The sequence below is a fragment of the Chaetura pelagica genome, unplaced genomic scaffold (genome assembly GCF_000747805.2).
Source record: "Chaetura pelagica isolate M959 unplaced genomic scaffold, ChaPel_1.0 scaffold92, whole genome shotgun sequence".
NCBI lineage: Eukaryota > Metazoa > Chordata > Aves > Apodiformes > Apodidae > Chaetura > Chaetura pelagica.
The window spans coordinates 1565060-1574562 of NW_009952404.1; the positions used below are offsets into that span (position 1 = coordinate 1565060).

Below are 9503 nucleotides of genomic sequence, written 5' to 3' on the forward strand. Positions count from 1 at the left end.
GAAAGAGAACAACTCAAAAACAGAGAAATCCAAAACTCTATCACAGTAAAAACTGGCCAGAGACAAAACAAAGAAACTACCTGCTCCAAAGCCAAATATACTGCCCTGTGAGGGAAGTGACAGTTGCAACTGTTGGCTGCCTGCAGAGACAAAAATGAAAAAGAAAGAATAGCTGAAGTTCTTCTCACTAATGGAAGGCCACCCACAATCAAGCATGCCAGCTGCATCAGTACTGCTGCTAATTCCTTCTTCAATGTCATTTTAAATTAAGTTAAAACCTGGAGGTGATTATAGCACCAGCAGCAAAGTATCCTACAAGCACAAGCAGTTGGTAAGACACTGGTGCTGGATACCCCTTACAGCAGTAGCATCAAAGGCATGGGCTTTTTTATTTCCTATCTACACAGGGTTTTTAACATGTGAAATCTCTCAGTGGCTCAACTTATAGCTAACCTCAAAACTCATAACAAAACTTTATTCATATCTTTGGCATTTCACTTACTTTCACAGGAGAGTCCATTGCCCTCTAGGGCATCATCTCAAAACCATAAATCAGGCTAACATCAGCAATTAATAACAAAGGACCTGGCCTAGCATACACCTACACATGGCATTTTATTGCCTTCAGAGAACATATAGGATGCAGTGTTCAGTTGGAATGAAACTCAATGTGTTTCCACAACAAAAGGATATACTCCGGGGATCATTCACTAATAGAATAAAAGCATAAGAACTACCCCATTACCATCCCCAGAGGAAACTCATTAACAACCTAATGAAATAAAGTGATGACAGGAAGGTATTTTCTCATCATCTTTTAATGCTAACAGGCTCCAAAGCCATTTTCTTTCCTCACCCGCTCCTGTGCTGCCCAGAAACCCCATGGCATCTCTCAGAGCATCACAGGCAGTCCCTTCTCCTGTGTATTACACAGCATCAGGGAGCAGTTTCAGAGCACAGAAGGATTCTGAGATGTTCAAATCATCATCTTTGATGAATCTGTGCAATTGAAGCTTAATCCCTGCCCCCACTTGGAAAATGTTCCCCAGTGGGCCAAACTTCCTGATGAGTCATAAAATGTAGAAAGCATATAATCCAGCATTAGGGGTTTTGCTGTTTGCTTTTACGAAAAGTCAAACTTGGAAACATTTGAAAGGAATTAAAAATCCTGAAATAAATTTTATGATTTTGAAATATTTTAAATTTAGTGAAATTACAAATATTGAAGTGAGTCCTACATAAACACAGTGCTGCTTATAAGTATTCCTAGGTTAAATATAATTCCTTTTTCATTTCCTGTAAAATGTGCCAGATTACACCCCCAAACACTTGTTTATCGTATGTCCCTAATCAGACATATTTTAGACCTACATATTAAATGCCCATTCCTTAGTAATGGTGAGGGAGAAGGAGAACTTTGTATCCCTCTGATAAAGAATAACAAAAAGCAAGACAAGGTACTCACCCTTCACACTCCCACTATCAACACCTACACCTCTTGCCACTAAACGCTTTCCTCCCAGACCCCGGACATTTAAAAAGTCCTCATCTCTCTTCACCAAGAGCTCTTACATACAGTCAGACAGCCAAAGCCATCAGTATTCTCTCTGCAATGCATCTATAGTCTAGCTGAGGCTATAGGGCAGCCAGCAGCACCATTGCCCAATACCAATGAGTAAACTCATTGCTGATGGCACATAGCTTATCAGCAGCCTATGTCTTCTCATATGTTTATCCACAAAGGTGCTCAGGAGGAGCAATGATGTGTTAAGTTACTATGCCTCAAATTTAAGTACAATTAGACACCTCTGTTCTCTCCGACTCCATGGCCATTTGTCTATGACAATGGGGATTAATATTAGGCAGTCTGTAGGACCAGTGAGCTGGAAAACTTTCTGGGTAGAATTTGAAGTCCTAACCTCTCAAAAAAAGGGTAGACAGATCAGACAATAAAAGAGCAGTTTCCCATTATGAACTGTAAATGTTGAAGTTAGCTATATTTCAAAGAGCAGGTAAATGGAAGGGGATTCTGGCAGTGCCATTCAGAGATGCATTTGCAAAGAACTTCAGGACTGAAACTCCAGATCTCATTATCAAGCCTTTTTCTAGCATGTGTTTCAAACCACCAAGCTTCCTCAAAAATGCAGTATATAAGAATACTGGGGAAATACCAGGCTCAATCCCACAGTGCAGCCAGGGTTAACCCTGCACCAGCTTACTTTGCCAAGAGTGCAGTAGTTCCTCAGAATCAGCTAATAGATCTTTCGCTTCCCACTCAATCTTTTCCCTACCTTTATGCTGAGCCATTTCAGTAAGGCAGTTGGAGACATTCAGAAGAACCACTGAGTGGCCTGTGGCAGCCTCAGATTACCATAGCCCTTTAAAAATAAATCCTTCAGTTTGTCCAATGCACAAATAATTTAGGGACAAATCTTTGGTGTCTTGGACTCTGAACAAGATCAAATTCTAACACTCATGCACAGCTGTCCTCTGCCCCTCTCCAACTTTCAGGTTTTCTCTGAAAGTTGCAGCTTCAATCATCTTCTGTTCCCCTCTCCTTTTAACCTAGATGAGAGGCCTTGCTCTTAAAGCTATGTTGAGGATCCACCCCCACTTTGTACACAGACTCCATCTGCCATCTTTAATAGGTCACTAGCTTCATCTCTTTTTCTCAAAGAGGATTTACAAAGAATCAGGTCCTATGCCACCTGCATTAGGTAGATATTGACACTTACAGATTACAGCTTTACAGGTGGAAAAGAATGAGACAAAATATAATGGACTAGTATTGTTTGTTTGTTTGGTGTTAAAAACAAAGCCTTTTCCTTGACACTACACTGTCTCCTACTCTGCGGATCTCCTCTGTAGACCAAGTCAGGGGGCGGAGGTCTTTCCTAACCAAGAAACAATTCTAGTGAAATTTCAGGTGAAAACCTCCACTTTCTTTCCCAGCAACGGTCTTCCCAAGCCCACTGTGTCTTCAGAGAAGGATTCAGGCACAGGAAAGGTTGTGCAGGATCACGGCCAGCCTGTGGCACACAGCAGATAGCAGAGCATACGTTAGACAAGGTGGTGCTGGTGTGAGGGCCACGTGCACAATAATCTTCACCAACAAAATCCTCCTTGAACTCTTATAGGAAAAATGCAAAGGACAAGTTTCCAGAGAGGCAAAAATCAAGCCTTTACAAGCTGGCTGAGATGTTACCAGCTTTCCTGTTGGCAGCATTAAATGGGCATCAGCAACAACCTTACCAGAAGCTCAGCACCCCAAGAGACAGAGTTATGGGAAAGATCAGGGACTGACACAACATGGGCAACAGTGAAGCAATTACACCCACAGGCCAGCATGTCTACCCTGAGAGAACCAGGAAAAGAGATATAAAAAGGGCAGTATAGACAAAAATAAGAAATTAAACTGGAGAGACCTAGTGGCTTTAGGATGTCCCACACAGCTTGGACTCAGCACTTTCTGTCAGACCTAAGTCTTTCAACAAGCAGCAAACATATTATTATTTTATATGCGTAAAAATGTATTACCTTCAAAGAATGGACAGATAAAAAAAGGGAGAAAAATCACACAACATACACTGGAATTAGGAATATAATGACATCCTTCCATCCCACTTTCCTGGGCATTTATACAGAGTATACACTGAGGCTCCCAAACACACAGACCACCCTACTGATACACATTCCTCAGCCCACACAAGGTCCAGCAATTCTTTAACAAAAAGCACAGATGATTTTTCCACACAGCTGCAACCTGCAAAACACATTGCAGAGTCCTCCATGCCCATGTCCTGTCATACCTATCCTTTACCCTGAAGTTATTCATTGTGATGTCCCCTTACTCATATACAGCCATCACACACCCAGCATTAACCCAGCTCCTATAGACTGTGTACATACATATGCATATATCCAGTCTTCTCTTAATGTATCTTACATGTTTGTTTTTCATAAACACACACAATTTTCCCTGATTTTCTATGTTAAGAGTGACAAATGGTCAAATCATTCAAAAACCACAAGGTGAGGAGGGAGCTCAAACATCAGGGGCACACAGGTGAACAGTATAATTAAGTTAATGCATCACTCCCACATAGCAAGATTTTTAAAAAGTGAAACGTTGTTGTAGAGAGTGCAACACAAAGAAGAGCTGCAGCTTTCCATATCTGTTTCGTTCCAATGCAAATTTTCTTGTTGTCAGCTCAGTAACTGGAAGACGTTGCCACAAAGCTCTGAGCCACCCTTGCCCGATTGTTTTCCTCTTTTTCTTTCCCACTTCCTCTTTTCCTTAGGATCCAGGAAATCCTTCAGCTGATAGTTTTTCATGCCCAGCCAGTGCTGGATTTACAGATAAAGAAGCAGAAGGATGACTGTTACACATATGCATCACCTTCCAAAGATCTGGGCAAGTTGAAAAAAACAAAACAAAACAAAAAAAACACGAACAAGCAAACACAAACCTGTCCAAAACCTGGTGAAGCTTCAAGCAAATAATTTCCCTCAGCCCCATGACCAACCCAGGTGAAAAGAGCTGACTGCTTGCTCATTTATTCCAAATGACTAACCAGAACAAAAGTGTTATTCCACCCCATCAAAGTTACTTGGCATTTGATTCAGTATTTATTACCTGATGAAATTTCCCGCCCGCAACAGTCCCAGGGCAATCTGAGGCTGCAGGCTGTGTGCCTGGGCCACACACAACAGCTTCGTTATGCACTCATAGAGGCTCCCACTTTCAAATCCCTGGTGCATTTATCTTCCTCTGAATAAGTATGTAATCCCACTGCAGCTCACAGATAGCTTTACCCAGAGTTAACATTCACAAGGTATCTTTTGAAAAGTACTGCTAACTGCAGATACAAAAGGGAGAACAAAAAGATATGCTCAAAATTCAAAGACAGTTTACTTTGTGTGACACAGAGACACTGATGGCCAGACTTGCAGCCACATCTCAAAGTCAAGAGGAAACTTCAAATGTCAACCTTGTTTTCCTGTGGTATTATTCTTGTTTCTGAACTATCCTAGCCTTTTTCTGCACTTTTCTCCAACACAGAACTTATACATCAAAGCTTCATCAATGAAAGAGCTTCACAAAGGCCTCTTTATGTACCAAAAATGTCCAGTGACATGATTTGGGAGAAAAGGATAAAATGGAGATGGATGCTTTGTGTGACAAAGTAAATTGAGTCACTGTTATGCAAGTAGGTGGTAACAACTCTGTACAGTACATACCTGAAAATCTTAACAAAGACAGTTGTAAGCAGAACTTATGACATTAATCCAGAGAGCAAGGAATTATTTTCTTGACATTTGATAAAAGATTCATCCACCATTTTCATGCAGAAGAGCCTCACTCATTTATAGAAACAGGATGTATTAAGATTCAAGGAAAGTGAAGTAAAAAAAATCAACATTATCAAAAGATCAAAGGTTTGTGTTGGGTGTTTTCATTCACCTTTACTTATTTGTGATGCTTCACAGCACACTAGCAAATGTTGTCATATTTCATGAAATAACGAATTCTTTGTAACAGGAGACACCTCTACCCTCCTGTCTCAATTTAATATTTACTGAGAAGTTACGAGCGTTTTATTATCATTATCTCTAAATAAATGAAGCAAAATACTGAGGATGTTTCCCTTCCTTACATTTCTGGTTTGGTCTAAGGTCCCCTCCATCGTCCCACATACTTAACATGCCCATTAACAGTGACAAGGCTTGTGCAATCAGGGATTTTCCAGGATTTCTCTGCCATTACTTTTTTCCTTTCAAACACAGTAAAAAAAACTCACTCTACCTACTCCAGCTCCTTTTTGCCACGACAGAGAAGCAGTTATTGCTGATGGTGCAGGAGAAGAGTCCAGCTTGATTCTTGGCTTCTGCTTGCAGAGCAAGGGTCGGGAAAGCACACAAGGCACATCCCGAACAGCTTTGTTTGGCAAGAAGGAGAGAAGCATCGAAGAAACTCAAAATACATATTTTAGACAGAGACATTTCTGAATGGAACTGGACAGCCAATGCACACAGTGAACTAAGAAAACCAGCTCCCCCAGCCACTTCCACTACTAAAAGCAAAACAAGGTTTCCTGCTCAGACCAGCTGTCAAAGACAAAGCAGGAGTACCAAGCCACCAATCCCGTGCCTGTCATCAGCACAAGACTCTGAAACAGCTCATTATGGTCCCACTTTTGGAGATCCCTGAGCCCTGTGCAAGTGAGAGTCCTGAAACCTGCCACCCGCAGCATCAGGCAGCATTTCTCCACTTGGCAAATGAAATCATATTTCTGTAGATAAAATATTCCCTAGTGACACATGTTTGCCAAATGCCACTTGAGCTCTCACAAGATGGCCATTAAAACTTACAATCTGATTTTTATTTCCAATGCCACTAATCAAGATTCCCTGCATTTCTAAATAATAATTAGTAAGATGTTTAAAAACATTGGCATTACCAATGTGTTTTTTTTTGTTTGCTTTTTGACTTGCGTTGATTATTTCATTGGAGGGGGTGTTGGTGGGTTTTTATTGGTTTTCTGGGGGGATTTTAATTTTCGTTTGTTGAGGGTTTTTATCTTTTACTATTTCTCTAAGCTTAAACAATTAAATGGCAAGACTGTGTTTCAGATAAGCTTTTAGAGCTTCAACAACTGCAGGAAACTTGCCAGATAGAGCTTTATTTCTAAAGTTTTCTCTAGCCATTGCTTTTTATTGTGGAAATCTTTAGTATCTCTCAATTTCTTTATTTCAGAAGTTACTTGGGAAAGCTACTTTAATCTCTGCTGTAGCTAAAAGAGACCATGGAGCTCCTCACAGAACTTTGCAGGTGACAAAATAATAAGCATTAAAAGGAAAGAAAAAGACACCAACTAGCTTTGTGTCACAATGTCTTGTAAGTGTTCTGCCAGGACTAGAAATGTAGGGGATAAATAATCACTGGCAAGGGTCCATATTTAATTCACTTTTTCTTTTTTTTTTCATTTGCCTGCTTCTTCACAGTGATGAACTTCGGTTTTATCGGTTTATGACAAAAACATTTTTCCACTTTGTGAGCCAACAGTACAGATTCTAAGCAGAAAAGCCAAAAATCTTTAAGATACTTCGTATTTGTAGGGTAAAAAAATCAGCCCTAAAAATTAGTGCTTAGGTGTCAGCATTCTCATGTTAGCATCCAACTCTTAAGTCAGTTGAACTCATTTAAGTGCACCGATGCTGAAAAGGGAAACCATTTCTCTGAGCTTTCCAGTCTGCACAGGAACCAACTCTACAAGACACTCCTCATCAAGGGATCAGCACTTCTGATTGCAGATGACCCTTTCCTTCCCTCCCTCACCCCCAAGACCAGCAGTACCCATCGCCTGAGCTCCAGCAGCAGCAGCCCCCATTCCAGCATTGCTGAGCACCGGGCAGGCGCCCCGGCTGCAAATTAAGATCCACTTAAGGGATGCATGTTGGCATCACATACACACACACACAGAAACAGACACACTTTAAACCCATTAGCTCACACACAGGCACAGCTAAGTGGCATATCCCCACTGTGTACGTACACATAATTACAGCATATTACTAGAAAGGAAACAGCAAGCAAACATCTTCTCTCGATGGAATGACGAGTTTTGGTGCAGACAAAAGGCTTTGTAACCATCAGGTGCAGGGTGGTTATGGCTGGGAACATGGAAAGGTCAAGGGGGTTGTGGAGCTCCCTATGAGGCACACCTGTGTTATTTAAAACAAGTTTTTCCTCCAGGTGGCTCAATACAAGGGACAAACATGATTGCATTGGTATTTACGACACAAAATCACCACATATTTTATACAGCAGTTTCTGCATGGTAAAACACTGGTGGCATCAGTACAAAACACTGCTTTCTGAACTATGTTACTTGTGGTTTTGGTACAATTGTCAAGGAGCTAACAAATAACTTGCTTGCAACAACTGTGTCACAGCTAGAAAGATCTGCATTGTATGAAAGCATAGTTGCTGTCTAACAATTAAAAAAAAAAGTAGGGGGGGAGGGGGCAGAAACTTTAAGTCAGACTCAGGTAAACCATAGTTTCATAATAGGGAGTAATTAACATAAAAATTGTATGGGATTTTTTTTTTTCTTCCTTTTTTTTTCCCTTGTGACAATGCCTCAACCTGTCTTTCAGCAGGCCATTTCATTTCTTCAGTTGCCACCAACAGCATCTTTCACATGCATTTTTATGAATCTTTATTATTTTAAGCAAGTTCCAACCATTGGCTTATTTTCTGAATGTATAAAAACAGATACATGGGTGTATGTCAATGTAATGCATCTACATAGAAAATCCTAAACGAGCTGTTAGAAAGTCTGAACGAAGCCCTGAATAACTTCTATTGTATGAGTGGATAAGGGAGTACAAGTGCCAACATAAATAGATTTTCCTGTATATAATACAGTCATTTACATCTACAAATGTATTTTAGCACCATAATTTGCTGAAATGACAACAATTTAAGGAGCTTAGGGGGTGTGGAGACCTCAGCGGAGGTCCTTTGTGAAAGTTTTCTTCTCTTCTGTCTACTGAGACTGTTACCATTATGTGCAAATGAGGGAGTGCACGTGACACTATTTGTAGGAAATCAGCTCCAAAAGAAGAAAAGGTGTGGAAATCCAAGGATGCAAAGAAAATGTACATTCTCACACATCTAAGTCAAATAGAATAAGTAATATGAATCAAAAGATGCTTAGGAAAAGGCTTTTATAATGAAATGTTCAAGACTTGTACACTTGCCTACACGCAGGAGAGGCAGGACAAGGAAGATTTTAAAAACCATATGGTTTCCTCCTAAAATCATTTATTATGAAATCCTTAAAGTTATCCACCATGCAGAAAATGTCAAGAATACCTATGTCTTTAACACACTTCTAGATAACAGGACATTATAAATAGATTTTAATACCCGCCCTCAAAATGGAAAGATGTCAAAACCAATGAAATAAAAACGAAAATGCATAGCCAGAGTTAGAAGCACCTCCAAAATTTATTGCAAGCCCCATGCCATCTGTGCCAGGAGCAGACATGTTAGCAAACCTGTCTCATTAGCAGCTACTTCAACAGCCCACCTCCAGAATCTGCCTTCACCTGCAATAGACAGCTTGCCCCTAAATGATGCGAGCTAGGAAGACTGGCAAGGCAGAGATGCAAAAGTGCTGAGAGATGACTGATGTAATGCTCTTTAGGTGTCCAGTAAGTTTTCCTTTTCACATCGTTTGCCTTATTAAGCCTATTATGAATCAGCCCAAACTTCACACTCACCAGTGAGACCCTTCTGGGGAAGTCTCTCTGCATACATGAAGTTTTATATAAAACTTCAGCTACAAAGAGCTTTTAATTACACCAGGTTTAAGCCCTACCACATGCAGAGACTCAAAGCATTACTAAGCTACCTCAGATGTAAATTGACGTTAGAAAGAAGTATCTCCACATCATGGGAGACTCTCCAGCTAATTTACCTAGAGCTAGAGACA

At 40.4% G+C, this 9503-nt stretch overlaps 1 protein-coding gene across 1 annotated transcript in view; it reads right to left on the reverse strand.

The window, feature by feature from the left end:
• Nucleotides 1–6969: 6969 nt before the first annotated feature.
• The window catches only part of CREB3L2 (cAMP responsive element binding protein 3-like 2), a 49415-nt gene continuing 46881 nt past the window's right edge, over nt 6970–9503 (reverse strand). Inside the window, exon 12 of the mRNA XM_010008209.1 lies at nt 6970–6997. The gene's annotated coding sequence lies outside the window, so the exon portion shown is untranslated. The remainder of the gene's footprint in view (nt 6998–9503) is intronic.